Genomic DNA, 26,282 nt, shown 5'->3' with positions numbered 1-26,282 from the left:
TAACACCTAAGAATTCGGGATACAATCATAGCCCGGTACACTCGCAATCACACTCACATTTCCAGACTCTAGAGACGCAGGGAACTTTTCTTCATCAAAAAATATTCCTCGAGAGCCCACGCCGGAAATGAAACCCAAAACCTCAAAATATGGAAGCCAACATGCTGGCCACCAGACCACGGAAGCAGTATGAAAGCAGTTTTATTGATGAACTCAACATCACTTTTAATATTATATTAATAATTCCACTCTATATTACAATCAAATGCCACACAGATGACGTTACCATATTGAAAATTATATGTAGATAGATATATGGATTTATTGAGTAATATTATATATACAGATGTTATATTATCATTTTGTTTTTGGGTTATTTTACAACGCTGTATCAACATCTAGGGTTATATTATCATAATTATCTCTTAAATCCCATGCACGGGTCTTCTGACCGTACGTGCTTTGTACCTAAACCAAGTCCTACTTTACAGGTTTCACCCCCTCACCTATAGTTAGATCCAACCACTCTCCAAAAGAACACACAGATTAAAATAAAAATAGCACAAACAAAACAAACCCCAACCTAAACCGACATAAAAGTGTATAATTGAGTATCCCTTCGTCAGTTCGCATCACAAACTTCAACAGCTGGAGTTATAATCAGTCTCGTCTTCAAGAGGAACAATCCAGTCTTTTGTTCCCATTCTCTATTCCCCATGAGGTCAAGACCTGCAAGTGAACTCCTATTCTGACTTAGCATCGAGGGTGGTAGATATTTTTTCCGGATATGTTCCAATTCGACACACTGTAATAAAATATGTGTCCAGGAGTCCTTTTCTCCGCATAGTGGACAAAGGCGCTCTCATTCTTCGTTGACAATTTTATTACTCTTCCATGCCCCCAATCTTAGCCACACTAAACCTGCTCTGCTGTCTTTGTTACAAGAGTTTATATAGTCACACCTCCCCCAGTTAAGCATGAGATCTGATTGTAAATGTAGTGAGGACTTTTCCGAACATTGGAGTTCAATCTCTTGCCCCTCGATATCAATTAAACGTATCGTCACATTACGCCATATATTTCTTCTGTTATTTTCTCCTTTTTCCCCCCACACCATCCCAATCCTGTATGATGCAGCCCTCTCTGCAGTTTATAAACCCACCCCTTTTCCCGCCTCTCTCTTTGTTGAACTTTGTAGCAAATCGACCGTAAAAGCGGCTGGTCCCCAAATATAATTTTTAACCAGTATTTCATCACCCTAATTTTCATATGATGTATGTAATGATGCCACAATGGCGAAAACGTTCATAAAATGTTTAAAATATGTAATATAAAAAGTTTTACTCTACGATGTTATATAAGTCAGTGACGGAAATATAACAAAACATTCATTTGAATATTAGAAACTTATCTGAACACACTTAATATAAATTGTAAATTTATATAACTTAATTAATTCATCGTAATAATACGCTTATTGCTTTTCGTGCTTTTTCTAAGTCTACTTACATTTGCCTCTAATAATGCATGATCTCACAGCATGTGAGTCTTTTTGTCATTTCAATATCAGACTAATAATTCCCAATGCGATCACCTGAGAGCATGTAGCAATTCATTTAAATTAAAAATGGCTCACCATCACAGAAGGAAGGACGCTAAAATCTGGAAACACTCACCTGCAAAGAAAAGAAATCGTATTAATACGCATGTATCATAAAAGATCGAATTTGGTTTTATATATCCACATTCACAAGAGCATTTCATACAAAGAAAACACTCTGATTCCATTCTGTTTAGTCCAAATCACTACATTTTGTATGCATGCACAAAAATAGTTACAGACTCTTGTAAAATACTGTTATAGAATATTTTGAATATAATTTAATAACATGATAAAAGCCATATAGATAATTCGTTAATAAGTGCTAATGGAGGATAACAAAGTAAAATTAAACAACGGGATGCTAAAACGGAAATGACAAAACACACACGTAAATAGAAAGTATCGTCGTATTGATTAGAGAAATAGTAATTTTTTATACTTTCGTAGATTTTGAAAGAGACAGAATGAACAAATGAGTGGGTCAAATCGAATAGGAACAAAAAGTCTATACTATGAATTAAAAAAGTAAATCCATGGAGGGCTGGGCCAAGACCGACCAGCCGGCTGCTGGCCTCACGTCCACATGCCGAAGCAGAGGTGGACGATCATCCAACCAGAATGGAGGTATCGTGTGGTTACATACCTCACAAGTTATCATGACTCTCGGCGACGTTGACGGCGTTAGCGTTACAATGAACAACCATGTACATAATTGCAACTAATTCGAAAAAATTGTTCATTAATTGAAAATGCACTGTGATGGCCTGAGTTCGATTCGTAGGTAGAGACGGAAGAATACTGTACCTCTGATCACGAACCGGATTGTACACTAACGCACAAGTAAACAAAACTCATTGCGTCAACTCACCCCATCTGTACTCCGTTGCACTGTAACTTTACTTCATTCTTAAGTTGTCTCGTATCCTAAGCTTGGTCATCAATAATATAATTGCTGGAAAGAACCCCGGCAAACGAATTTTGAAGTCTTACTAATCTAAGCTATGACTGCGTTAATATAATTCACACCTATGTTCACATTCTGAAAATAAATTATAGAATTTATTTAAACACTCCACTACAACCTGTAACTTCTTTATCGTGAATAGTTTTAGTTTTTTTTTATTTTTTAAATTAGAGTCTTCTCAATTTTTTAACAAAAATCGGGGTGTGGTTATCTCGGAGACACGGTCATGGGTTTTATGTGAATACGTCTGGTTTAAATTCATAGACCTAAAAAAGAGGTCAGCGCGCTATACTGGCCGCAAATTTTCGCTCCTCATGCGCGGCGCCAACTCAAGGTCATGTTCGCATAGTAATGGTATACCCGATCGAACGAGACATCATATATATATATATATATATATATATATATATATCGTACAATATGTACAAGAAAAGTTATATACAGCAATGGTTTCATGATATGTTGGATTCTAGTTGCATGTTGGTTGTAGTTGTAGTCAGGTATCATGCTGGTTGGAACACGTGTTCTGTAGTGGTGAATTTCTTAAATAAATAAATTAAGCCTATTAGTCCTACTATATAATACTGTATACTGAATTTATTAAAATAGTATTATTATTTACTCTGTAATTTGCCAATTATAGCAATATTTTATTTTTTGGCTATGATGTCTATACTTAACTCTTTTTAATTTGTTTTTATTTGCTATTTTTCATTTATATCTATATCTGTGTCTTTTATTTAGGTAGTACCTATTTGTTTTTTTCTCATTTTTAATTTTTAATTTTGTAATTACATTTGCATCTTGCATTTGTTTCTGTTTTATCTCTTTTTTCATGTTATATTCTGTGTTTTTTTTAATTGGGACTTTGTCCTGTTATAGAGACAGACAGACAGACAGACAGATAGATAGATAGATATCATGTTACTACTTCTTTGTCCCTGCGTGGACGGATTTTAGGTTGGTTGTTGCTTGCCTATATTGACGTTACGGAGGCCATGCGTTCGAAGTTACTGCACTATGACAGGAAAGGGCAACCTGTGTGTGCTACGCCAGAGAACGAACGTACAGATGCCTCAAACTAGCAAGCTGTCTCGTTCGCGCATACGCATAGAGCACTTCTCCCCTACCACTGTCCGCCTACTACTGTGCACTGTGGACTAGAACGGTACAGCTCAGTTCTAATAACAGTTGAGAAGGCTGCATAGGGAGGGTACTTCTTGAATACATTGTCAAGCGGTCAACTTTTCAGATAATATGACTATACTTGGGTATCGGAGCCTAGGTGAGCCCCCTCCGTTAGCTCTACTACTTCCCCTCTCCAGGCAGCTTCCTAGTTTGAGGCATCTGTATGTTTGATTTGTTTAGGATTAGAACTTATGCTGCTCTCTGCCGTTGCCTGCATGTTTTTCATTGTAGTGACTTACCTACAGTTCCTACAGCATTACTGGTGCCGTTGTCACTTAATGGTAAGGTGGTTGTGATCGTGACTCTGTGTGCAGTAGTGTAAACATAATACAATGTAGTCAGACAAGAGCTCTAAACTGAATGCAATTGCAACTGCGTTTGGAAGCGAGTATTTTAGCGTGGAGGGCGACAACGTACGCTGTAACGTGTGCAACAGAGAACTAAAGGTAAAGGTTCGTAAAGATTTGCAAAAGCACTGTGAAACGAAAAAAACATAGTGAACGTTTGCCGTTATTTCTCTCATCTGCACGCTTTACAATCTCTGAGTTTTATCATGATTTGTGCTAGATGATGGTTTCTGCAAATATTCCAGTACACAAGCTCAGTAATCCACATTTTCAACGGTTTATAGAAAAATACACGTATAGAAAACTGCCTAGTATAAGATCAATCAGTCTGCATACGAAAAAAAACTCTGAACCGCATTCGGGGCCGGGTATCGATCCCGGGACCCTTCGCTTAGCGCATGAATGCTCTACCGACTGAGCTACCCAGGAACTACACCCGACAGCGTCCCAATTTTTACCTTTATTTCCACACAACTTAAGTGTGCTGACAAGGCGCCAGGAACCCAACTTGTGTGACTTGAATTGTTGTTTTCTGTTAACGTACCCACAGTGAAGGGTCCCGGGATCGGTACCCGGCCCCGGAACAATTTTTCCTTGAAATTATTCAAGTCTGCTTCACAGGGAGCTTATACCTGAAAAACAGATTTGCACTTCATCTACCTTTTCATAACCTTGTGCGTAATAGATGACTGCAGATAGCCAGGTTCCCCATCGCGTGATGACTGGCTGTGGTGGTAGAGGGATATGTGGTGCCATTTCTTTGACTCTCAACACTCTGGATGGAGCTTTGCAGAACACCTTCTGAACACTTGCTATAAACTTGTCACATTTGCCAAAACAGGACTGAATCTCTTCTGCCACCCTGTGGAGAGCTATATTACATCAAGCTGTTTTATTTAGTATATCGAGATGGGAAACTATGAATGAGAAGGAAAAGTAAACATGAGAGACTCCAGCAGTCGAAAGCAGGCACTGTTCTAGACAACAGAGCGTGGGAACTGCTCGAGGGTGAAGCCAAGAAGCTGTTCGCTATCATGGTAACTCCAATTGACTTTACTTCGTCCATCCTGCAGATTCTGAATAAGAAACTAACATAAATGGTTGAGATATAACTGTTTCTGGCACAAAACTGTATAATGAGCATTACGTTTATCTTGAGATATTCCAAGATTCCCGCAAAATTAATTCTAGAATATCACGGACTACCTAATCGCAAAATAGTAATTTATAATTAAAGAGAGTAAAATTATATTTTATCTACGAGTGGAAAGTTTTGCGCTCGAGGCAAAGCCGAGGGTAAAAATTTCCACGAGAGCATAAAATCTGTTTACTCTCGTGTGCTATACAATATTTTATCCAATACTGGTATCTAAATTTACTTTTGAAATCGTAGACTTTTTCTTTGTAATATGTTGTTTGTAAAAAAAGTTATAAATGAATGAATGTATGAATTTTATTGTTACTAATGTTGGTTGTCATGGAGTGAGTGATTTACCAATGTTAATTCACTGCTGTTAGAGCTGAGACGAGATGTTATGGCACCAACATGCGCGAAGTTTTAAATTGCCGCCCAGCAGGGTAGAGGAGTGGGGGTTGTTTGGGTAACGGTTCTCAAGCTCAGAGCGGCAGGCATATCCGTTTCATCTCTTTCTAAAAACATTCGTCTTATCTTAGTATCACCACTTTCCTACTCAAGAGTGCGAAGGTACCTAATGGAATTATGCCCGCTATTCCATCTTTATATTCTTATTCTCCGTCCGAATCAGACGACTGATCTGTGCTCGAATCAGATGTCCCTAAGTTTATGGAAATGTTCTAAAAAATACCGTACATCACGTGCTCACTTTCAATGTAATTAATCTCTACTTTCTTCACATAATCATACACTGATATCCATTTTTGGAAGAAGCGATTGCAGAGTCGGCCTCTGCTTATGCGTAGCGTAGAAATTATAGATGAGTCTTCTTATGACTTCCTCATCAAAACTGTCTACAGCTGCAACAATCTTCTTCTTCGGCTGTGATTTTTCCGGACTGGAGAAAGATCTGCTGTTCCTGCCTCAATATTTTCCCCTTCTTTCCTGATTCTTGCCAAGGTTCGCTTTGAAATACCAGTGGCAGCCAGTACTCTTGCACACACGCTTTTCAATGGAATTGCTATTCCGTTTACAGCCTCTTCTGACATGAATTTCCATACATTGTATGCTATTTCATGTCCTTGACTATGAACTACTCTATGATTTCACACCTTAGACAATGCCATAATGATGGCGGTCAGAAGGAGAATGTTTTCAATATTAGCAACAGCGGTAGTAGCAGAACGATCTGAACACTCGGAATGCTAGTAACCAACTAACCCAACATCCCTCCAGTTTACTGTGAGGGCGAGTCCAAGCAAACGAACTAAAATGCGTCCCTCGCGCCGGTGCCATAACTTCTTGTCCGGGCTCTAATAGTACATACAGTATGCAACGAGCCTATAATGGTGATGCGAGTATGTTTATGAAACGAGCGCAAGCGAGTTTCATAATTTTCATACGAGCATCTTAATTACCATTATAGTCAAGTTTCATACGACTTTTTATGCTCGACCATATTGATTTTTTCCGGCAATTGGTAAAATGAATTTGCGGGAATGTGTTTTATGAAAGGCTGAAAGATGACGGTGAATTGATGTTAATGTGTGTGTTATTTTTTTCGACTGAGTTTAATATTGTCTAATCTCGCGCTAGTTGTCTTTCGATTGCATATCCGAGAATAATCGATACTTGCGCTTTCATATTGCTACAATGGTATTTTCTGATTGGTGGAACACCTGAACTTTAATGAATAGGTGTACTTTATTGAGGTCCATTAAAGGGCTGCTACCAGGTGTATAATTACTACATTTCGGCATGGTCGAGCATAAAAACCTTTAAATCACTGCTGTGAATGAAGTCATTATTTAGGCTGCCTATGGATAGTGAAATAAAGACCAGTTTAGATACCAGTCATGGATAAAATATATCTTATCGTCACCATGTGAGATATACCCGAACAAGCTCTGTAGTTTCCTTTGCTGTTACGGGATTCACAGAGAGTATAGAGGATTTCACGTTTAGAAAAAAGCATTGAGCGTATGTGGTTATTCCATCAAATGACCATTCCCTCGCCTCTATAGGCGTGAGGCATCTTTAATTTCAATGTTTGCTTTGGCCTATGTGTGTGAATTTTTTCTAATTCATTTTGAATAATTTTTCAGAAAAGTCTATGATATACAATACAAAGATTTATTTTCAGTCAATGACCTTACTTTATATATGTGTAAGGTACAAGTCCTTATATTACATAATTTAATACTGTATTAATGTTTTCGTCGGTCATGCCGACATCATCAGATACAACTTTTTATGCTGCAATATCATCTCTAAATGAGTACATGTGCCTCTACAATAAAAAATACAATATACATTAATAAACATTAAACATAGTAAAACAACATGGTTTGGGACATCAATATTTCTTTTCTTACGTAAATGCACCCTTATTGTCAATTATTTAAAAACACAAACGTGTGATTACAATGCATATACATATATAAAATTGCAAGTCTTCACTATATAAAAATAAAACTGAAAAATCCATGTAAAATACTATGTGAAGAGATGCTTACAGTCTTTAATCTATACTATCTGTTTTGCTTGTGTCCATATTCTTATTATCCAGTTACTACACGTAACTGGACACAGAAAAGGCGTGTAGTAACTGGATAATAAGAATATGGACACAAGCAAAACAGACAGTATAGATTAAAGACTGTAAGCATCTCTTCACATAGTATTTTACATGGATTTTTCAGTTTTATTTTTATATAGTGAAGACTTGCAATTTTATATATGTATATGCATTGTAATCACACGTTTGTGTTTTTAAATAATTGACAATAAGGGTACATTTACTTCTTCTTCTTCTTCCTCATCTATCCCTTATGCCTTGCAGTGTCGGGTCCTCCACCCATTTCTTATATCTCTCCCGGTCCAATGCTAATCTTCTTATTTCCCGGATTTCCTTCCCTTTTCTCCTCACCACATCATTAACGTGTTGTTCTATTCTTGGTCTACCCCTCCTCCTCTTACCTTCTACTCTTGATTCGAATACTTCTTTCACTTTCCTCTCATCTCCCATTCTAACCTGAGGGTACATTTACATAAGAAAAATGGCTGCAAAAGGGTATCTGTCGGATACAGGGGGGAGAGCCATTAATCCTTCCCATTCAAGGCCTTAAGGAACCAACCTGGACAAATACCTAATGTCCCATCCCTACCTTCCCGTGGTGCAGCTGTTAGTAAGCATAATTTTACGAGCTGAACTAAAGGGAGGGGCTACTCATCAATTAGCACTGGTCAGCTTGATGAGTTAATGACTGAATTTGGTATAATTTTCCTCTATTCAATACCTAATTCCCTCTTTACCCTTTCCTATCCAGTCCTCTGACTGAACCTTACTTTCTTCGACCCCGACAGCTTTAGAGCATTCGAGGCCTAGGGGTTCATTTCACTTTCCTTCCTCCTCTTTCTACTTTTCTGTTCCTAGTGCTGACCTGCTATGGCACTAAAATCGTCCTCCAGTGGCTTAAGGAGCGAAAGCTGGTGATCAACAAGATCTCCCAGCTAGGTCCAATGGACCCGTCGACCACCAGCAGGTGTGGTCCTCCAGACATTCTGGGGGTTGTGTGTGAATGAAGTAGCCACCAAAACGTTAAAATATGGTGTTCACTTAAATCGGCTACAACTTGCCATTTTCAAATATTGGAGTGCAAGAGGTCAAATGACTTTATTGTCAAACGCCTGGCATTAGAAAACAAGAACAACATAAGAAAAATATTGATGTCCCAAACCATGTTCTTTTACTATGTTTTATGTTTATTAATGTACAGTATATTGTACTTTTGATTGTAGAGGCACATGTACTTATTTAGAGATGATATTGCAGCATAAAAAGTCGTATCTGATGATGTCGGCATGGCCGACGAAAACGTTAATACAGTATTAAATTACGTAATATAAGGACTTGTACCTTACACATATAGAAAGTAAAGTCATGGACTGAAAATAAATCTTTGTATTCTATGTGTGTGAAGCTTTATTTTTAGCTATGAAACGTAACAAAGGCTATGAATGAGCCACCCTCAGTGATCATAACTTAAAGTGTGCATTAAGGTTCAGAGTTGTGTTTCATTATGTTCAAATATAGTTCATTTCGTATAAACCAAAAGATGTCAAAAAGCAAGAGTGTGTACCAATTAAACCTGAAAGTGTGACTCTTAATTGAGATAGGCCTACATGTCCATTGCACAATTTATATCACTTTAATTTGAAACCATCTTTCCAGTATTATCGTTGTATTTGTCAATATGTTTTGTTTATATTTTTCAACATGCCCAGTGTATAAAATACAGTGTGTAGGAGTTTCATTTATAAATTGCTAACTTTCACTGACAATGTATTGTTTCTTTCTTATACAGGGTGTTTCAAAAATACGGGGCATAATTTCAGGTATGTATTTCCCACATGTAGACAATCAAAACAGTTCATTACAACATGTGTCCGGAAATGCTTCATTTCCGAGTTATGGCCTTCACAACATTGAAATTCACTGAAACGTTTTTCTTTCCGCAGGTCGTTGTCATTACACAAGATGTTCAAAATGTCCACCTCCTGCTTGAATACAGACCTCACATCGATGTCTCATTGACCTGCGAACACGATCCCAAACTCCAGGAGTATTGCGTATGTCCTCAGAACATGCCACAATTCGATTCCGAAGGGATTCCAAATCAGGCACCGGAGACGAATAAACCAATGATTTTAAATGGCCCCACAAGTATAAATCGAGACGGTTCAGATCAGGTGAGCATGGAGGCCAAGCAATTGGGCCACCTCTACCTATCCATCAATCAGGAAACCTTCTATCCAAGTACTGGCGAGCCGTACGACTGAAGTGTGCAGGAGCGCCATCATGCAAGAAGTGAATGTGTTGACGATTGATCAGTGGAGTATCTTCTAAAACATGAGATATGGTTCCGGTGAATTTCAATGTTGTGAAGGCCATAACTCGGAAATAAAGCATTTCCGGACACATGTTGTAATGAACTATTTTGATTGTCTACATATGGGAAATACATACCTGAAATGATGCCCCGTATTTTTTAAACACCCTGTATAACTACACTTAAAAAGATGTTGCAAGTATATGCTACAATTAAACTGTATTTAGTTATATTGGTTCAGTGTATTATTTGTATTTCTATAATGTAGGCTATTTTAATTTAGTTGTTTAGGCTATAGGCGTAATTTAGTGTTGGCACAAGCGGAATAATGAAGTGCTTATCAAAGCGCATGATATATTCTTCTTTACTATCCGATCATCTATAGTGTAATGCTAAACTCAACTACAGATTACAGAGACAAACAGGCTGCCACTGCACTACATTCTGCGCAGACACAGATCCTCCATCGTGAGCACCACGCGCACAGAAGTAACACAGCATGCTTGCGAGTTGGTTGATGGTGACTCAAATATTTATCCGTATAACCATTAAACATTGGGAAACTTGAAACAACTATTATTAACGAGAATTGTTTAAAAAATATTTCCTTAGTCTATTCTTAAATTGGTTTGATGTCTGACACTACTAAGTAGGGAATTTCAGAGTTGAGAAACAGCCACATTGAAAGAAGATGAGTACGAGAATGTTCGGCGGCAAGGATAATGCTGAGGAGTGTTATGCTCGTGTGTCTAGATTATGGTGGGTGGATAAATTTTGAAAACGAGATAGACAGGAGTGAATGCAATATATGAAAGAGGAAGGAAAGTCAGTGGATTTTTCTGTTATCTTCTAGATGGAGCCAGGACAACATTTCGAGGGATGGTGTTATGTGATCAGCCCAGCAAATACTGCAGACAAAACAAATGCACATTTTATGAACACATTGCAGTCTCTGCGTCGAAGTAACTCTTAGCCCAGTAAACAGAATATCACAGTAATTGAAGTAGCGCATCACGAGTGTTTGCACTAAAATCTTTTTCAGGGAAAAGAGTAGAAAGTTCTTCAATCGCTTAAACAAGTCGATTAGTAAGAATACTTTCTTAGAAGTTTCTGCAACTTGAATGTTCCAATTTAAACTTTTATCCATATAAGGTTCTTCACTTATTCACTGAACGGAATTTCGGTGCCATTTATTTTAATCGGAGACAGATTTGGTATAGTAATAGTGCTTAACAAACGTGAATGACCACAATTATTGACTGTGATTTTTCTGGATTTAGTTTAAGTCGGAATTTCCGTGTCCATGTCCAAATTGAGTCGAGATCGTCATTAATTTTAGATATTGCATCATTTATTTTGTCAGTGTGGAATTTTATGTACACAGATGCCTCAAACTAGGAAGCTGCCTGGAGAGGGGAAGTAGTAGAGCTAACGGAGGGGGCCCACCTAGGCTCCAATACCCAGGTATAGTCATATTATCTGAAAAGTTGACCTCTTGACAATGTATTCAAGATGTGCCCTCCCTATGCAGCCTTCTCAACTGTTATTAGAACTGAGCTGTACCGTTCTAGTCCACAGTGCACAGCAGTAGGCGGACAGTGGTAGGGGAGAAGTGCTCTATGCGCGAACGAGACAGCTTGCTAGTTTGAGGCACCTGTACTTGAAGGTGTCTGCATAGAAATGGTGTCGGCAGTACCAGTACTTTAAAGATTGTAGTTTGTATAGACTGAAAATAATAGAGGGCCGAGAAGTGATGCCCCCCTAACCTTACGGCCTGCCAAGAGAAAGAACAATTTCCAGCTATCACACTTTGTTGGCAGCCATTAAGATGACAGGCAAACCACAGGACATGTTCTTATAGATGAAGGCTTCTGAGTTTACAGATTAACAGGTCAGTGTCTACAGAACTGAAGGCTTTGCTGAAGTCAAGTAAAGTCATTATTGTCAATTTACGTTCGTCCCGGGCCTCACACAGATCTTCCGTGACTTTAAGTAATGGAATACTTGTGTTATGTCTGACTCTGAAACTTGATCGATAAGAGTAGAGAAGTTTGTATTTGTTTAAGTAGTCTGTCAGTTGCTTATGTACAATGCACTCCAATGCTTTGGATAGGACAGTTAGAATGATGATAGGTCTATAGTCATGAGATGTCTGTGGTTTAGTCTTGGGAAGTGGGTGGACAAAAGTGACTTTCCATTGCTGTGGGCAAGTCGAAGTCATAATTGAAGCATTGAAAATGTGAGTCACAGTCGGTAATACTACGTCCATTATTTTGTTTAATAACGAAATGTTGACGTGGTCTGGTCCTTCTGCTTTAGTTGTGATTCGTTTCTAGGCTTTCTTTACGTCAGATTGTGTAATGTACGAAAAGTGAAATTTTTCTCTTGAGGGGATGGTCCATAGGTTAGAGTTCAGCGATTGTCTGCTGTTTGCCAATGGAGCTAGGGATTGTAGGGTGAGTTTTCGTAAAGTGGTCATTGAGACATTCCAGTGAGATCGAGTTGCAGTCTATCTGGATAACGGTACGTATATTGTAAAATTCCAACTAATATACACAATAAGGTATATCAAAATCATTTTACAGCGTTTACTCACCTTACAGGATCCTTAGGAAACCTAAAGAATGAGAGTTCTGGAGTTTTCTTCTGGTTGTTGCTACAATTAAAAGCACTGCATACTGACCCATTGCAGGGAGTCATTTTAAGATTAACTTCGTATCAAATTACTGTAGAAAAAGTCTTCTGCAATAAGAATTATTTATTAAGTGTAGACATGACTAACATGTGCTTATTATCTACTGTCTTTTCTGACCGAACTACATAGAATGAAGCTTACTGGTCATCACTAATGATGCGAGTATTAAGGCTGTGAACAGCAGTCAAGATGGAGAACAATAATTATAATCCAGCTGAAAACATGAAGGTATAAACAACGTCCTTCCAGGTAAGAATCCCAAGTGAAGAGTATGACAGAATCACTGAATCTGGCCAAAGGGAGTCTATGTAAGGCAATTCATTTTTCATCGACAACAGTTTAATGGAGCATGACTTTGAAGAGAAATCAAATTTAAGCAAATTCCAACTGAAGATAATGCTGTAGAACATAAGATAAAAAAACACCCTCACAATGTCGTCCAAGGACATTACTGAAGACTTAGACATTATAATACTAACAGAAACCATGCTATAGTCCCATCGCTCTTATTTCCGGCAGCCAATCACGTTGCAGGTCGACTACATTTAAATGTGTGCGTCTTGTGATTCACTGATGAAGATAAAGAAGGCTCGATAAATACTTAATATAATCGCCCGCCATTTTGGCTCTTTCGTTGGCGTTCGCAGAAAGCACACGAGGACATTATTTGCAGCTCAATTATTTGCTGAATTACAGTGCGTTTGATTTATTATCATAGGAGCTACGACATGATAATGTTTAACGGTGTGACAAATAGAACTCTCGTCTGGTAGCTAGGCAACGAAAGAACAAAAATGGCGAACGATACTACCTACCTAGACTTTATAGAGCCTTCACTTTCTAAGACGTAAGCAAAGAGGAGGAGTCACGCCTGGAATAACAGTGTCGCGACTATAGTAAATATAATCGATCTACCAGGTCTTTACACAGTTCATGCACTCACCCAAGAAAATCAAAAAGGCATGTACCCATCAGTGAAGTTTCCTGCTTTTACGAGAGGATTGGGAAACCAATAAAAACCCATACAGAAGAAAACGTCGTCGTAATTAAAACGAACCATATATCAACTGTCAGAATCTACATCAGCCCAATATCTACTGTGATGCTATAGCAACGATCCTGCAAGCTGTCATACATGTAAACCCATAAGACAACAGACATTCAGAGCATCTCCACAGTCAACTGCAAGATAAAATTCGAACATTGGTTCAACAATGAGTTTTAGGAGATACATAGGACCAACTGAACGTCCTTCATAGAGGTAGAGCCTCCAAAAAAGGACCTACTGAATTATGCGAAAAAACACAGGATATAAGATTCTCCTGAAGACAACTAAATCGGAGTATAGCGAAAATGAGGCTAATCTGGCAGCAGAAGACATCTTATAAAAAACACTTTCTCTGCCCAGAAAAGAAAACCCTTGTCCCCTACAAAAGAAATTCACATCCTATACAGGAAATGCACTCCTCACAAAATGGCAAGAAAGCAACAGACTGAACCAGGGCCAACGACAGAATTTATGGGCCCCTATGCAATACTATACCCAGACCCCCGTTGAAAAAAGTAACAATTACAAGTTACCAGTTATTCTAACCATAACAATTATTTGCAAAATAAATAAAAGATAACCCCATACACAGATACGAACTTAAAAGTATACACTTTTATTACGTTGAAAACTTTTAGCAAAACTTCATATTAGCACAATATATTATATTCATAAAACATTATTCTTAAACATCTGCAGTCCAACATCAACAAACAACTCTCCTTGACTTCATTGATGCAAAATCATCAATTATGTCATCAAAATTTAAAGATCTAGCAAGATCACTCTCCAGACTAAGGAGCCAAGGTTACTCAGTCATTCTTGACACATTGTTTATCTGAATACATTTTTTATTTCCTTCATTTTGCTGAAGAATCTTTCAGCATCAGCAACTGTCACAGGAATTTATAGAATATTCTAATGGCTATGCAAATATTTGGAAATAAATTATCAAGTTTTAATTCCCTCAGACTATTTAGGAGATTCATAGGTTTCAGTGGGGTTGGCCCTAAATTAGAAGCATGAATTGATTTTAAATATTTCGGCTCATCACTGATCTCTTTATTAATATCTTCATAATATTTTTCACGCAGTCTAGCACCCATATTAATATCTTCCAATTTTTTCTGTCTCTCCTTGTGGTTCTCAGCTCCCGACTTATGCCTGTACTTGTCCATCGTGCAGTTAAACTATAACCAGTAACACTAATCAACAGAATTTACTAGACAAACGACAATGAAAAGACGAAAGTATCAACACGAAACATACAATGTACTGAAAGAGAAATGTATCCTGTAACTTCGGTTTGAGAGAGTCCACTAGCATATTGTGGTGGGCCAGCTATGGTAGTTAAAAAGGACAAGCCAATAAATAATTGAATGTGTTCAGTACAACCGACGGGAACATAGATCAGGCAAATGCCGGGACCCTCAATGTTGTGTCGGTGAACGTTAATGCGGGAAACCGATCTTCTATTATATAAAAGTCAAATATTTACATATGAAGTGATAATTTGTATTAATTCTACTATTGTTGAGTTAATATGTCAAACTTACGTAACAAATATTCTTACAAAATTTTATACTACTGGTATGTATCTACGAATAATTATTCGTGATAATAAAAAGTAATCAGACTCACTTAATCTGATGGGCCCTTATTGCTCACGGGCCCATATGCACTCACCCCTTTTGCCCCCCCTTCTTGGCGCCCTGGACTGAACACAAAAATGAAAATAGGAGAGAGGAACTCAAGCTCATCCCACCCATTATTATCGCCGCGCTCTCATGGTTAACATGTCGGCATCATACAATAACGTGCGGTGTGCTTTTAAAACATAATTTTGCCGACCGATTGTTGCTCTGTAGGTTTCACTCTAAGCGTCACGTTGTCACGTCTATTTCCTCGGTAAGAATAAGCACTAGTTTGTTATATTGTTAAATGGCTATTATTATTATTATTATTATTATTATTATTATTATTATTATTTCATATACGAGTACGTTGACATTCTTAACTCTTAATAATAACTCTTTAATAATAATTTTAATCACATACCTTAATGTTCGTCCTCAGCACAAGACATTGCAACCTCGGTTTTAGTGCACGTGGATTAGACAAGTAGGTGTCATTTAATAATGTAAGCAGCTTATTGGTTGCAATATTGAAATTGAGGCGAGTGATTGGAGTGGAAACATAAGAAATTGAAAACAATAATGCAATTAAATTTCAAAGACTTGCCAAACGTTATGCACAAGGCCGCTCAAAGACATGCTGAATGTTAACCTTGAGAGTGCGGCGATAATACATGGAAGTGAAGGATGCTACCACACAACTGAAAAATAAAAAGACAGCCAGTCCAAATGGAATCTATAATGAGCACAAAAAGCAATTAGCTGAGCTACTCCTAGACACCTGGACATCACTGCTGAAAAAATGTTTCTCATCTAGCACCATCCCAGAAGACTGGAGACACTATGATATCAAAATCTTGTACAACAGCAAAGGCAACGTGAATGATCCAAACACAAACAGAGGAAACCCTGGAAAACAATAGCTTCACACTGCTAACGAAAATATTATCAGAGGGATATACGCTCTAGGCTGTAAACATCCTGTTACAAAAGATTTCACAAGAGTTCCAGAAAGGGAGTTGTGTACCATATCTTCATTGACTTCAGCAAAGCCTTCGACCTTCTAGATTGCCACAAGATGCTGCAGAAGTTGGCCAACACCATCGGAGATAACCATTACATAACGGCCACAATGAGGAGCATATTGGCAAAAAAATTACGTCCAAGTGAATGACAACCTGGCGATGTCCAGGACCATAGGGCAAACAGTTGGTGTCCTACCTTCCTTTTCGTGTTTTGTGATTCGTCCTCTGTTATATTTTCTAACAAATAAGTGTGATTCGTTCACCTCAACGACATGTCCTACAGCAGGGCTGGGCAGTATTTCAAATACATTTGTATTTCGTAATTTCTACGGATTTTAGAAAGTATTTTCTATTTAAATACATAAAATTGATGTATTTTGTCTTTCAAATACTCAAAATACTTTCTTCTTCTTCTTCTTGTCCTTCAAGTTTTGGATTTGGATTTGAAGAATGAACTTTTGTCTTACTTGCCTACCCATTTCAGATGTGCTAGCCATACACTTAGTTTTCTTGCCACAACTGATTTTCTTAATGCCATAAAGAAATCTCCAACAGCATCAAGGACCCATCACCCAACACTTGCTAATGTTCAGCATTATGAAATGTGTCTAGGAGACCCAAATCCTCAGAAATTATTTCATACGTCTTGAAATATTCATTAAAGTTTCCTTGCCCAACTCGATGGAATTCTCTTCATGACTCAATCTCTCAAATATTGCAATTCAAACATGATGCAAACAGTAAATGTGAAAAACTGGGATTGCCAACCTTCAAAGATGTTGAGTTTCAGTACCTTGAAGAATATTGTGCAGTTCTGAAACCAACTGCCGTAGCCCTTGATTTAATGCAAAATGAGAAGATGTGCTATCCAACTTTTGTCCACATTAATTTCCCTCAAAAACAGATTACATATTCTGTTATCTAGTAAACTACGCTATCTATTCCAAGTAACTCCAATCCTAATAAGTTCACTTTCATCAAGATTTAAGGCGATGTTTGATCTGACCCAGAAGCAATTGAGCTATTTTGGCAGCTTGCTTCCACCCATCAGTTAAAATGGATGGCTACCAGACACTGCCTCACCAAATGATAAGAGGCTACAGAATATGTGTGTGAAATCAGCTGAGCAGTTCTCTGCTACACCTTTGGTTAGTTCAGACGATGAAAACAATTCTTATGTTTTCAACTCAAGTACAACAGACTTTGAAAAGCAAAAAGAAAAGAACTTGTCTACTGCGGAGTATGAACTCATACAATTCTTAAACAGCAAGGGGCAACTCTGTGCACTCTAGAGAATTACCCAACAGTGAAACAAGCGTTTATAAAGTATAATACAAATTTGTGTTCGTCTGCGCCTATAGAAAGACTGTTCTGTTTTGCAGGATTTATTCATTCACAAGCAAGGGGAACCTTATCTGATAAACTTCTTGAGAAACTGATTTCTTTGAAAGGGAGCAATAATTATTCATATGTAGCATACTTTCATTGCTGACTGTTCAGTTGCAGTGTTTATACAAAACTTCCTAGGTAAAAATACTTTTAATGTTAATATAATATTTTAGATTTTCAGTAATATTCTTATTTCTTTAGACCTATATATTGTATCGATTATTTGAAATACAGATGTATTCTGAGTATATGAAATAGGCCTACAAATGTATTTTGGTTAGGCCTAATTTTTTAAAAGTATTTTGTATTTGTATTTCAAATACTATTCTTTGAAGTAGGCTATTTTGTATTTATATCTGAAATACCTGGATGTAGTATTTTGCCCAGCCCTGGTTCTACACCAGCAATCTTCTGTTGACTGTTAGTAATGATAACATAGCAAACTTCCCTGTAAAATCTGTAGTAGTCCACGACAGTATTGACAGACTTTGGGTTTGATTGCAGCACCAAAGATCTTTATATGGAATAGCCAGAGATAAATGAATGTTAAACTCTGGACAAGAGTCAGTTTATTACGTTCAAACAAGGTCTTGACTGCTATAGCACTTTCTTTGTGACAACTAACTTACTGCACTTCAAGCAATATGGCACACTTTTATTCTTATTTCTCTTCTGGTGCACTACTTTTCCTTTGGCTCCACAATCAATAAGTTACACTTGATGTTTTCTTTGCTGGACAGAACTCTATGCAACTTTCAATATCTCTACAAGATTCATATAATTTGCGTAAATTAAAAGCCATGACTTGAAAGTGGCGCTTCTACTAACAATGCGTGTTTATGAGGTTGCTATAGCAATGACGTCACGAGAATTGTTCATTCAATATTGGCTTATAATTGACCACTGCCTGCTGGATCACATCCTTTGGCTGCGTAACTGCCTGCTCATTCCTCTTGCTTAGCATTGAGTTTCGCGTGGATATTATTGTCCAGTTTCGACACTAGAGCGCAGCAAGTAACTGCCATTGAATTGGCTGTACTAAATGTGTAGAATTAATTATACTGTCTTATTTGACATCTTAGAAGTAATTACAGTGTTTGTAAGTTATTGTTTATTAATGATATGATTTTCTTCTTTAAAATACATTGGAAGAAAGGAACATTCGGTTTGAACTACATTTAATTTTGTGAGATATAAAACTCGGTTTCCTGAAATAACAATATTAATTATAATATATTTGCAATGGTGTCTTGTTGTGTCCCTTTCTGCAAAGTGCACAGAGGAAAATTGAAATTCAGAAGATTATCATTTCATGAATTTCCATCTAATAGTGAGCTGCGGGAAAAGTGGTTATTATAATAATAGTTTTATTTTCCCTGGCAGAGTTAAGGCCATCAGGCCTTTTCTTCCACTCAACCAGGATCAAATCACATACAGAAAAAAATACATACCGGTATACAAATATGAACTTAAAAATAATAATAAACATAATTAAGTAGAAAAGAGAGATTGAATACATATACACAATCAGTATTAACTTTGAAATAACAATAATAAAAAAATATATATGTAATAAAAAAGAGACTGAATACATAATCACAAACAGAAAAATACATTCTAGTGTACAAGTATTAAGTTAAAAGAAAAAAAAAAAAAGAATTAGTACATATGAATATAATCTCACAACTAAAGGAATAGTACAATTAGTATGATCAGCACAGCACGTGTTACATTGAGACAATGACAATTACCTAGATATTAGTGTTAATGGAAAAATAAAGTAATGACTGTGTAAAACAACAACAACAATAATAATAATAATAATAATAATAATAATAATAATAAATAAATAAAAATTATACCTAAAAACTAGTTCTGTGCATTTAAAATATTTCTAAACAACCTAATTTTAAACAACTGGGGACTAAGACTACCCCTGATTTCCAGCGGCAGCGAATTCCATGAGCGGGCCATGGCTATTGAGAAAGAACTTGAGTACAGAGATGTCTGATGACGTGGTATTGATAGCAACAGATTGTGCTGTGAACGTGTATTACGATTATGATGTGAAGCTAGGAGAGTAAACCGAGAGGCAAGGTAGTTGGGTGTGGAATCATGTATAATTCGATATAGCAGGCAAAGAGAATGTACTAATCGTCGATCTTGCAAGCGGAGCCAGGAGATTCGTAGAAAATATTCCGATATATGATCATGTCGGCAGATATTGAAAATAAATCGGACACAGATATTATGTACACGTTGAAGTTTTTGAGAAAGTTCAGCACTTAGGTCACTATATAAAACATCACAATAGTCAAAGTGAGGCATTACAAGGGTCTGTACTAGAATTTGTTTTAGTTTAGTAGGAAGGAAATTATATCAAGAGAAGGTGATAAAAGAGGAAGTAAGTGGATTCCTTCTGATCGTTCATGTGTGTGTAGTTTACACTTCAAACAAGAAGATTTTAAAGAAGATACAAAATATAGGAAACTGAAAAATTTGTTGATACCAAGCATATTTCCTGGATATCCTTCATACAAGAAACCTTCTAACAAGAGGAAGAGAAAAGTCAGAAACTCAAGTTCATCATTCTCCGAGAAGAACAACGTCTCAAGATTGGCTGCACAATGTCAGAAGGACATTGAAGCCGAATATCATGAGAAAGACATAGAAGCCGAAATTATAAAAGACAAGGCAGATGTAAACGTATATTCCAGACATATTGCTGTTCAAGTAAATACTGTAAGATTAAGTGAACTGGAATATCATAAAAAATTAAATAAAAATCTTCGAGCGAAAGTGTACAGACTAGAAAACAAAATTGTGGAAATACAGAAAGAACTTCAAGAGGCGAAGGAAGAAATTAATAGCTATACTGAGAGAAAGGCAGTGAAAGGTAAAAAGTAAAGGTATCCCTGTAATATGCCATGAAGACACTTAGGGGACATGGAGGTATAGCCCCATGGTTTCCATGACCTCGGCACTAGAATGAGGTGGTGTGGTCGGCACCACGCTCTGATCGCATTTTACCCCCGGGAAAGACCTGTTACTCAATTTTATAGGAGGCTGAGTGAACCTCTGAAAGTTTGGCAACAAGAAAAAATCCTGTCACCACCTGGGATCGAACCCCGGACCTTCTAGTCCGTAGCCAGCTGCTCTACCAACTGAGCTACCTGAGAGAAAGTCAGTAGATAACATAAAGAAATCAGCACATGTTGGCTACAAAATGGCTGCATATATATACTGGATCAGATTAGAAATTAAAAAAAAAAAATCGTCCAAAATGGTCCGAGCCAATTATTCGGTACTGCTTATGTTGGCGAATATCGTCTCCTAAAGGCTACGACTTTGGAAGAAATTTGAAATTAATACAAGCACCGTCGCACAGCATATTAGATAGGTATATGGGCTCAACGGAATATGGCATTGGTATTTCCCCTTTAATTAAACAGACACTTAAGGTAGAAGCCACAAAATTGAATGAAATTGAGAAAGTAGCTTCTCTTATATGCGATGAAATGGCAATAAAACAAAGCTTGCTTTATAATAAAGAAGAGGATAAAATTTTTGGTTTAGTCGAAGCTGAAGGAGTTTATAATAAACAAATAGGAATATATCCCGTCTTAGCCAACAAACTTCTGTGTTTAGTTATTCATGGATTATCTACCAAGTACACAATACTGGCAGCATATTTCATGGTACGAAATTTGCAAGGAAATGATCTGCTCTTATTAGTTCAGCAAGTGTTGAAAGCTGTAAAGACTGTGGATTTCATGTGCTTCGGCTTGCAACTGATAACCATAGAACTAATACTGCTATGTTTAAGGGTTTAGGCGGTGGAGATCTACAGCCTTGCGTAGTACACTCATGTAACTTGCAACATAATTTATATTTAAGTTTTGATTACTGTCACATCATCAAAAACATCCGTTCACAGTTTCTAGACCAGGATATAGCAGACAGAGAAGGAATGATCAGTTCAAAATTCATCAAGGAAATATACAGGATACAAAAGGACTTAGCTGTGAAACCCATTCGATTTCTAATGAGGAAGCATGTCGAACCCAGTTCCTTTGAGAAAATGAACGTTCTTTATGCTGTACAGACATTTTCACTGGAAGTTACAAGCACTTTGGACTATATGAAGGACAATCATTTACGTCTGACATCTCGGGTAAATTTTTCAGAAGCAGGACCAACAATACGTTTCATGAAAAATGTGTACAAATTTTTTACTCTACACGACATAAGCGATAAATTATCTGTTTACAGTATTTTACTCGGCATTTCTTTTCGGGGACGGGGGAGAATTTTTTAATGAGAGCAAAATTTATCACACTTCAAATGGGCCTTTTATATATGGGGAAGTTACTTTCTGGCAATACTGAACTTAATAAAACAGTAGACCAAGTGTCTGTATAACAATTTCATGGATTGGAAGATACTGCAGGAAGATACCACATACTGTCATTAACTCAAACCGTGATTTCCAATAATCTCGTAGCTCGGTTAAAGGAAGCATATATTTTTTCGTAAATATGTATAAACTTTTTGAAATATTTTATATAAGTTTCAAATTTTATTTTTATTACGTTAATTGATTTTAATAATAATTTTAGTAAACGCCTAAAGCAACTATAGGCCTACTTGTTTGGATGTAGTATCGCTTAGAAAAAAAATTAAGTTTTAATTTCAGTATTAATAGTATTACATATTAAGCATTGCGGAAGGATTCGGACACTCTGGGCCACCGTTTCCATAAGCCCTTGTCTCTTCTAGTACCTAAGACTTCGTAATAATAGCCTATTTTAGGGTACTTTGCATATACTGATAATGTTAATAGTGGTGGGCACTACCTGCCACCTAGCAGCAAAATACCTTTTTTAAGACTCGCACATAAGCGTTGATTGAGCAGGCAGTGTAAACAGCCATAGGATGTGATCCAGCAGGCAGTGTAATTGACACAATTTTCATAAAATTTTCGTCTAAATAGGTAGGTATATTGTATATTCGTCCTGCCACATCGGAAATAATTTCGATACAACAATAAATTCTAAAATACGTACTTTAATTTCCAAAAAAAAAAAAAAAAACACTATCGAAACATATAAGATTCATCGAATTTGTTGTTTAACTTGGCCGATTAACCTAAGGGGCAGTGCTATAGACCAGGAAGTTCCAGGTTCGAATCTCGTCTCGTCTAAATCAAGGTAAGTAAAAAGTTACATTTATACGATGTTGTAATGTATAATGTAGTTGCCACATCAAATACAGTTATGCTCTTCTCAAATTACTGGAGCTTAACCACTTAAGAAACATAAAAAACTTATCATTTTTTTTAATTATCGCTAGGATTTTTTTTTTTTTTTTTTAGCGTTCAATGCTGACTCTGTAATGTTTGTTACACTGTTGTAACGTTTGTTACTCTAAATAAATTAATATAGAATTATTTTCAGGTAACATTAAAAAATTAAAAACGTTTATGTCATATAATTCTGTAATTTTCCTAGATTGAAGTTGTATATTTTTTTATGTCATATGAAATATCATAAAAACAGAGATTCACAAAAGTCTTTCATAACATAAGAATCCACGTCCTCTGATGTAACGTTTGTTACATTTTTTCAAATTGTAAGACAAGAACATGCACCATCACAAGATTATATTTTTGGCACTATAATATAATCTTCAAACTATCCTCTATTGCCAGGTAGGCCTATGTTCTAAAGTATTGTTCTTGTGTGTAGTTTACTACAAAAAAATTTCAAATGTTGAAACCGACGTAAGAATGTAACGTTGTTACAATGGAATAACGCGTTAGCATTATCATTAAAAAAAAAAAAAAAGGATATCAATCATAACATGTTCTATCTCCATTTGTGAGTGTATGTATTGTATACTGCACCCCTCTGTCATAATTATGGTACAATTAAATACAATTATTTGTGCACAGTAACTTTTTTTTGCCTGGTTTCTAAAGCTTTCAAATATAAGGACTGAAGCCTTAAAAGTTGAGATTTTTATCTCTGGTCTCTAGCAGTGAAGGTACAAAAACAATTTTAGGCTTGGGCATAGAAATTGGTTATCACGATTTCACTCTAAAACTTGTTTTGAAATTAAGACTAGTATTGTCTGATTCAAAATCAACAAAATTATTTGCGGATTATCCACAAATAAGACAATTTATAAAGAAAAAGAGTCGCACTATTTCTTATTGCGTTGGGATGGCGTCGTAGAAGTACACTGTTGGCATTATAGGCTCACGCACATTAATACATAACAGATAACAAGCGCGGAACTTTCAACATCAATTTTCAGACAGTCATGGATGTTAGAGGTATATTGGAGATTATATATGTGAAATTATCACTGCATTAACACGTTGATTCATTCACACAACACACGCTTAATGAACTAAATGTAATTATGAAGAATGGAGAAGAAAGTCGTCCACTATCATCTTACACTGGATGGTTCTGGACACATACACCAAGGCGGGCAACATTTGCAAACGAAATGATATTAAACTTGAAGAATGTTACTACAGGGGTGTAGTATTGTGTGACAGGTTTGATTAGGTGTGTATTATGTGACAGATTAGGTTAGATTATGTGTATATTATTATGTGAAAGGTTAGGTTAGGTTTGATTAGGTGTGTATTATTATGTGAGAGTCAGGTTAGGTTTGATTATGTGTGTAGTATTATGAGAGAGGTTATATTAGATTAGATGATTAGGTGTGCATTATGCGACAGGTTAGGTTAGGTTTGATTAGGTGTGTAGTATTATGTGAGAGGTTAGGTTAGGTTTGATTAGGTGTGTAGTATTATGTGAGAGGTTAAGTTACTATGCAAGAGGTTAGGTTAGATTAGGTGTGTTTTTTTCAGTAGGTTATTTTACGACGCTTTATCAACAGCTTAGGTTATTTAGCGTCTGAATGAGATGAAGGTGATAATGCTGGTGAAATGAGTCCGGGGTCCAGCACCGAAAGTTACCCAGCATTTGCTCATATTGGGTTGAAGGAAAACCCCGGGAAAAACCTCAACCAGGTAACTTGCCCCGACCGGGAATCGAACCCGGGCCACCTGGTTTCGCGGCCAGACGTGCTAACCGTTACTCCACAGGTGTGGACAGGTGTGTTTTATTTGAGGGGTTAGGTTAGGTTTGATTAGGTGTGTATTATTATGTGAGAGGTTATGTTACGTTTTATTAGGTGTGTATTATTATGTGAGAGGTTAGGTTAGATTAGGTGTATATTATGTGAAAGGTTAGGTTAGATTTGATTAGGTGTGTATTATATGAGAAGTTAGGTTAGGTTTGATTAGGTGTGTATTATGTGAAAGGTTAGGTTAGGTTTGATTAGGTGTGTATTATTATGTGAGAGTTAGGTTAGGTTTGTAGTATTATGGGAGAGGTTAGATTAGATTATATTAGATTAGATTTGTTGTGTATTATGCGACAGGTAGGTTAGGTTTGATTAGGTGTGTATTAATGTAACAGGTTAGGTTATGTTTGATTAGGTGTGTTGTTACTGGATAATCCGCAATTTTTTTAGTTGACTTCTTATCAGACAGTACTTGTCTTAATTTCAAAACAAGTTTCAGTGTAAAATCGTGGTAACCAATTTCTACGCCGGACCCCAATTTTACCCAAACATTACCGGTATTGCAATCCCGAATTTAGATTTACTAAATCTCATAATTCAAGTTACACCCTTTTGAAATAGCATTTATTTTAATCAACATTCGTCATCAGATATCATTACTTTCAAAATATTAACTCATAAAACATCTTAACTAAAAGAATGTAAATTTACATTCCCTGGTAATAACAAAACCTTATTTAAAATGCGTGAGAATGACACCATTATCAATGTAGGAGGGGCCGAGACCTAGGTTACCCTAGCAACAGGGACACCTTCTTGGTATTTAACACTACATTTAATTAAATAAATCAATTTTACTTACTTCTATAGATGTGGAAGAAACACAAATCGTGAAATGCAAATAATATTATCACTTAATTTAACAAATACAACTACATTTACAAGGACACTAATCAATTAATCATACATCGACCAAAAAGTGAATCAGATGCGATGTAATTTAATAAAAATTTCCCGCAGTGACAGTAAAACATCCCGTATTGAAAGTAATTTACCTACAACATAAAAACTTTCAAACAATTTGCGGTATTACATTGCTTTCAATTGCATGTAACATTCTATAACTTCATTTGATTGCGTTAAGATATTTATACCTAAGTTCAGTTTTCTATGACTTAAAAGTAAATATACCTTATATTATATCGAGAGTAATTTTCGCTTTAGTGTAACTCTACAGATGCCACACCTCTCTGCTTCA

The 26,282-nt window shown here is 36.6% G+C and overlaps 1 protein-coding gene across 1 annotated transcript in view; it reads right to left on the bottom strand.

Annotated features, from left to right (window-relative positions):
- Positions 1–25,980, bottom strand: part of LOC138692962 (zinc finger protein 665-like) — a 130,305-nt gene extending 104,325 nt beyond the window's left edge. The window contains exon 1 of the mRNA XM_069816384.1: positions 25,887–25,980. The gene's annotated coding sequence lies outside the window, so the exon portion shown is untranslated. The remainder of the gene's footprint in view (positions 1–25,886) is intronic.
- Between the last annotated feature and the right edge of the window lie 302 nt (positions 25,981–26,282).

This window comes from Periplaneta americana, chromosome 17, assembly GCF_040183065.1.
Source record: "Periplaneta americana isolate PAMFEO1 chromosome 17, P.americana_PAMFEO1_priV1, whole genome shotgun sequence".
NCBI classification, from domain to species: domain Eukaryota; kingdom Metazoa; phylum Arthropoda; class Insecta; order Blattodea; family Blattidae; genus Periplaneta; species Periplaneta americana.
The sequence above is the reverse complement of the archived record's forward strand: the minus strand, read 5'-3'. Positions and strand labels throughout refer to the sequence as shown.